The 7,062-nt window shown below is 43.0% G+C and overlaps 1 pseudogene; it reads left to right on the top strand.

Annotated features, from left to right (window-relative positions):
- Positions 1–5,553: 5,553 nt before the first annotated feature.
- LOC100730850 (protein kinase C iota type-like) lies at positions 5,554–6,634 on the top strand (annotated as a pseudogene).
- The last annotated feature ends 428 nt before the right edge of the window (positions 6,635–7,062 follow it).

Raw genomic sequence — 7,062 nt, forward strand, 5'->3', positions numbered from 1 at the left:
GGTTCCCACTGAATAGGCTGCTGCCCGCTGTTTTGGAGATGCCCAAACTCCTGGACCCTAAGGTTGCCCTGAGGCCTCTCTAGCTGACTGGAGATGAGCAGAGCAGGGGACAGCCAGGTGGGGCCTGGTGGTGGCCAGCCTGGGCCTTTCCAAAACAGGACTTTATTAAAGTCACCTCCTCCAGGAGGCCTTTCCTGGCCATCATTTCTGAAGGTCCAGCCTCACCTCTGACACTGCATTTCCTCTTGGTAGTCTCTTTTCATCTTCTCCTCAGGCCTGATCTAACAAGGTGGATTTGTCTTGCATATTGTCTGTGGTCTCCACAATATGATAAACACTCAAGGACAAAGATTTTATCCAGCACTGAACAGTGCCTGTCACACACTAGCACTCACTGAGCACATTATCTAGCTGTTGAATAAATGAAAGCGTTGTAAACATAAATGAGGTCAAAGTCTTAAAAGCATCCACCAGCTATGATCTCTGAGGGATTCACTCTTTTCTGGACAGCCGGGACCTGCCGCAGTGTAGCCCTTGTTTCTATGAGGCCCTTTCCATTGCTAGGGACAAAATACCCCTAACTAAGTGCCATAAACCACTCACTTTATCACATGCAGAAATTATGCAATCCAATTTAGATTAGGACATGGTAAGGGACTTGTGAAGATTGAATGGCTGTGGTGACTCAAATGGCTGGTGACCAGAAGCATGCAGAAGCTTTTATCCAACCTCCTCCCCCAGTACCACCCTTCATACTGAGCTACATCCCTAATTTTTCTTTTTAATTTTCAGACAGCATGTTACTAAGTTATGCAGGATAGGCTTGAACTTAAAATTCTCCTGCCAGAGCCTCCCAGAATGCTGATGTTTCAGGCATGCACTGACATGCTCAGCTTGTCTTTTTATTATTATCTGTGTTCTTAGCTATTTTATTCTTCTAGGAATAAATGCTATAAAATGTGATACTGGTCATGTCTTCCCTATTTCACATTTGGTCATCTCACATTGGTAGTTTAGAAAGACCATGACAAGAGGGTCTGTGTTTGTGTCTTTGTAGTGCTAGAGATGGAGCCCAGAGGCTTACATATGTGAGGCAAGTGCTGTACTGCTGAGCTATACTCCCAAGCCTGGTAGAAGTTTTATATCCTAGAAATGAAATGCCACATATCAGGGCCTAACTTGCAGTTTCACTGACTGACTGCAGTCTTAAGAAAACGCGGAAGATTAATGTTAAAAATGTGCTTAATTTAAAAGTGTGTCATGTCTGCACCTGTTATGTCAGCTGCACACAAAATGAAAATGTTCTTCTCCTACCCCAAAACCATCATTATTCCATTCAGCAAAAAAGTCACTCATATCATTGAGGAACAAGTAACATACAGACAAAAGTCTAGATATTTGAACTTTTCTCTTACTACTTAATCTAGAGAAAAGTATCATCCAGCACTTGTGTTGGAACTATAGGAGTTTGTCAGGTGGGGGCATAGGTCAATCATGGATTCAAAAATATAAAAAGCATCCTGTGAATTGATTGGAAAGAGCACTGTGTTTTTACTCTTTATAACTTGTGCGTTACATGCCTTTTACAACAGCACAATTTGTAATACACATGTGTACATGTAATACATATATATATATATATATATATATATACATAAACAAATATGTTGGTTATTAAACATTTACTAACACACTGTTGTTAAAATCTCACACTCCATGGGCCTTGTGCTTTCAACTCAGATGTGTCGTTAACATTCAAGCTCATAGTCTCGCTGCCCTGTGTAACCTTTCGGGGCGATTCACCACTGCTCCACACAGAGTGACTCCATGTTGGGAGGTGCTATTCCTCCTGCATGGTCTACTCATTTTGGGAGCGTGAAGGGCTGCTCTGTGTCTGTTCTCCCCCATCAGTGCAGTTGTACTGAGTGAATAAGCTCTCTAAAAAGCAAAAACAATACATCCTGAATGGCTATAGCTTCCTCACATCTAAAAAATGCAGACTATCCACTTGGGGCAGATAGTACATGGTCTGATTGGGGTAGGACAGGAAGTGATTCCAAGCGGCCAAAAAGAAAGTTTGAAATGCTCTGTGTACATGCCCATTATCACCCTTTGGGTGATTACAAAACTGTCTGCCATGTCATCACCATTTGCATCCTGCCCCACTTTTATGATTTCCAGAAAATAAAAACAAATCAGAAAGTAACTGACTGCCTCAACAAATTGTCCTTGTTTACATGTCATTACAGAGTAGCTATGGAGCAAGAAACTACCAAGGTATAATCTTCTGCAAGATCCTGGTCATCACCATGGTTATGATGAGCTGGGGTGATCCTAGTTAGGTCATTCTAGTTATATATTATTTTGGGGGAAATATAATATGTGATAATACTGAATACTACACATTGTATTAAATTCATTAGCTAAAATTCAACAATTCATCACGTGTGTTCCTTAAAACTAGAACCTATGGAGCCACTATCATCACACCCAGATGTTATACACTGAAACAAATATTTTTCTCTCTAAAGGAAAATTAATGTGGAATTTTCTAGAAAGACTCAGTACTACCTAATGAAATAGAAATGATGATATGAAAGAAAAACATCCTAAAATTTCACAGCTCTCTGGGTTCAAATCCCCAGTACTTGATTTCAGAAAAAAAGGCCTTTTTTACATGGAAAAGACCTCCCAGCACTGTGAAAGCTATCAGTGTACACACATGGCTTTAAAAGTGAAGATATCACCAATGATTGAAAGTGCCAGGAGTTTGCCCAGATTTGCTATATATATATATAGCATGCTGAATGAGACAGATGGTGTATGACTATAATCCCAGCACACTGGGCATCTGAGTTAAGGAGATCACAAGATAGACCAATTTTGTGACTTAGGAAGACTCTTAGTGTGTATCTAAAAAGAATATCTGAGGATATATCTGTAGTTCACTGTGCAGATGCAAAGTAAAAATAAGAAAAATGCAAATGTAAAAAACTAATAGATGATAAATAGATTCACAGATACTTAGATAAAATAATAAAATAACTAGCCACTGATTTACTTAGCATGATGAAAAAGTTGAGCCATAGGCTTTCTTATCAGTTATTGGACCTCAAGTTATTGGACATAACTTCCTGGCAACATGACCAAGCAGAACTTGGAACCCTTGTAGAAGACATCACAATGCAGTACTGCCCACCTCCCCAGCTCATTTGCCTGGAGACACTCAGCGGAGAGGATGCTGAGTTGTTTCTCCACATCCAGAGGCCACAACCCCAGGACACCAGGCAGACAAAGTCTATGTCAAAGATTGAGAAAACGCCTCACACCATCCAGATGCCGCAGGCCAAGGTGCAAAAGGCAGCCAACTTTCACAGTCAGCCCAGAGACGGTCTCCCCAAGACCAACCGACTGTGAACAGCCAACATCAAGGTACCACCCCAAAGCTCTGTTGACTCAGGTACAAATGACACTGAAACCCAAAAGATTCATGGGCAAGTTTCAACAGGCCCCGAGATACTCAGCAGCTCTGGGCAGGTCTCAGCAGAGCTGGCAGCAGTAAAGTCAGACAGACCCAGGTGTGAAAGGCACCCAACTTTGACAGTCAGCCCAGAGACGGTCTCCCCAAGACCAACTGACTGTGAACAGCCAACATCAAGGTACCCACCGCAAAACTCTGTTGACTCAGGTACAAATGACACTGAAACCCAAAAGATTCATGGGCAAGTTTCAACAGGCCCCGGGACACTCAGCAGCTCTGGACAGGTCTCAGCAGAGCTGGCAGCAGTAAAGTCAGACAGACCAAGGTGTGAAAGGCACCCAACTTTCACAGTCAGCCCAGAGACGGTCTCCCCAAGACCAACCGACTGTGAACAGCCAACATCAAGGTACCCACACCAAAAGTCTGTTGACTCAGATACAAATGACACTGAAACCCCAAAGATTCATGGGCAAGTTTCAACAGGCCCCGAGATACTCAGCAGCTCTGGACAGGTCTCAGCAGAGCTGGCAGCAGTAAAGTCAGACAGACCAAGGTGTGAAAGGCACCCAACTTTGACAGTCAGCCCAGAGACAGTCTCCTCAAGACCAACCGACTGTGAACAGCCAACATCAAGGTACCCACCCCAAAACTCTGTTGACTCAGGTACAAATGACACTGAAACCCAAAAGATTCATGGGCAAGTTTCAACAGGTCCTGAGATACTCAGCAGCTCTGGACAGGTCTCAGCAGAGCTGGCAGCAGTAAAGTCAGACAGACCAAGGTGTGAAAGGCACCCAACTTTCACAGTCAGCCCAGAGACGGTCTCCCCAAGACCAACTGACTGTGAACAGCCAACATCAAGGTACCCACACCAAAACTCTGTTGACTCAGGTACAAATGACACTGAAACCCTAAAGATCCATGGGCAAGTTTCAACAGGCCCCGAAATACTCAGCAGCTCTGGGCAGGTCTCAGCAGAGGTGGCAGTGGTAAAGTCAGACAGACCAAGGTGTCCAGAAGTAGAGACTAATGTCACAGTGTCCAGCAAGCACCAAACACTAAGAAACCTACAATACAACCAGCTGGGCCGAGCCATTATGGAAAATTACTTGGCAGGGAGAGATGCCCAACACCACACTGAACAGACAATAAAGGCAGTAAGGCCTCCCTCACCCATTAAGCCCTGTATGCCAGTTTTCCTGCATGACCAACCCTTCTCTGACCCATTCTTCCCAAGTACCTCCATGGCCTACACCACCTCCCAACAGGCCCAAGTTGTAGGTGGGGATAAGAAGACGACAAGCCTTGAGATTTTGTTTTCTTCTGAGGGCAATGAACTTCTAGACACCTGCTCATTTGGTAATAAACACCTCACCACAAGATGTGTAGATGAAAAGAGAGATCCATGCAATACGTTACCTCTGTTGCAATTAGAAGATCGATATATGCTTTCTGAGCTTAATACAGATTCTGAGCTGCTAATTCATACATCATCTTGTGCACCAAAGTATACTGAGGTGTCTTGTGTATCTGAATGTACTGAAGTGCCTTGCTTACCACAAGATGGAAAGGTGATTTGCATACCAGAAGATCCTAAAGTGCCTTGGGTGCCAAAAACAACTCTGCCTTGTATGTGTTTAGATCAGAGTTCTTGGGACTGTCTGCAAAAGGATACAGAGGCTCTTCCACCATCATTTCCAGAGGCTCCTCAGGTGTTTTGGGTACAAGAACAGCCTAAGACACCTTCTCCAGAAGATAAATCCATCTGCTGTAGAGCTTCACGACACTTGAGAAAGGTTCACTGCGCTAACGGCCACACATTTTGATCTAAAAGGTTCAGTAAGCGTGCTAATTGTGCTGTCTGCTCAGACCCCACGGGGGGATTTGGATACAAGGCATACAAATGTATGCACTGTAAAATTTTAGTTCATAAGAAGTGCCATACACTCGTCAGAGTTCCATGCAAGCACCATACTTTGCATGATGAATGCACAATGCCAATAAACCAGGTTTCCATGGCTTTAGATCCCAAATAGGAAGTAGTCTCATCAAATCCTAAAAGTCATGTGGGTATGCAAGAAATAGATGACGAGAATGAGACAAATACTAGCGAGGAAAATGGCAGGCCTTTGTGCTCTTCTGCTCTTAAAGACTTTGACTTTCTCCGTGTCCTCGGAAGAGGAAGCTACGGTAAAGTTTTACTAGCTCGGCGTAAAACAACAGATCACCTCTATGCCATGAAAGTGGTGAGAAAGGATGATGAAAACCTTATTCGTCTCCAGGTAGCGAAGCAAATATTGGCAAAGACCTTGAACCACCCTTACCTGGTTGGCCTGCATTCCTGCATTGAGACACCAACCAGATTTTTCTTTATCCTGGATTACATCAGTGGAGGAGACCTAACATACCATCTGCAACAGTTCGGAATCTTTCCCGAAGCACATGTGAGATTCTACTCCGGGGAGATCTCCTTAGCTATCCAGTTTCTTCATGAACATGAGATATTACACAGGGATCTGAAGTTGGAGAACTTGTTACTAGATGCGGACGGACACATTAAAATTACCGATTACAACCTATGTAAGGCAGGACTGAAGGCAGGCGAGAAGACCAACACTTTCTGTGGCACACTCAGTTATCTGGCCCCAGAAATCATCAGAGGCGAAAGCTATGGTTTCAGTGTGGACTGGTGGAATATTGGAACAGTAATGTTCGAAATGATGGTGGGAGAGCCTCCGTATCCTTTTGCAGACAGTCCCAAGAACTCTGATCTAAACACATACAAGGTCTTGCAGTCTATGTTAGAAAGAGAAGTCCACATTCCACATCACCTGTCTGTCGAAGCCAGAAGCATCCTCAAGGGTCTTCTGAAGAAGGAGCCAGAGGTAAGATTGGGCTGTCACCCTCAGAGAGGATTCATCGATATTAAAGAGCATCCATTCTTTAACAATCTGGACTGGAACATGATGGAAAAAAAGCAAGTGCCTCCTCCCTTTAAGCCAATTATTGGTACAGATTTCGGGATAGAAAACTTTGACGCTGAATGTACCAACGAACCTGTCCAGCTCACACCTGATGACAGTTACTTTGTGAACAGCGTAGATGAATTTGGGCTTTGAGTACTTCAATCCCCTTTTCACATAAGAAGAATGAGTCTGATTGTCACCTTCCAGTTAAGCATCTGTTTGTATATCTAATGCATGACAAAACTTGTTACCAGCTTGCATTCAACTGACACTTTTATAATTGCCTGGAAGATCATTTTAATTTCCTTTTTCTATATGAAGATGCCCTGCTTGATTTTGGTTTTTGGTTGACAAAGTTACTTTTTATGATAAGACTTAACGATGAGGCAATTTCTTTTTACCAAATTTGTAAACACATTCCGTTTGTTGCTTGGAGACATATTCCTGATTTTTTTATTTACTATACTGGAAAATAATATCTCATTATGCTTGTTTTGCTCCCAAACTATATGACCTATATATTTAGGCCCCTGATTTTGTAATATTCAGGGAAATCCAAAAACAATAGTAACAACTTTGAACAACTCTGCAGAAACCACATACATTGTAGCTCTG

The sequence above is a fragment of the Cavia porcellus genome, unplaced genomic scaffold (assembly GCF_034190915.1).
Source record: "Cavia porcellus strain 051 isolate PalLab524CR breed Dunkin Hartley unplaced genomic scaffold, mCavPor4.1 scaffold_15, whole genome shotgun sequence".
Taxonomy (NCBI): Eukaryota; Metazoa; Chordata; class Mammalia; order Rodentia; family Caviidae; genus Cavia; species Cavia porcellus.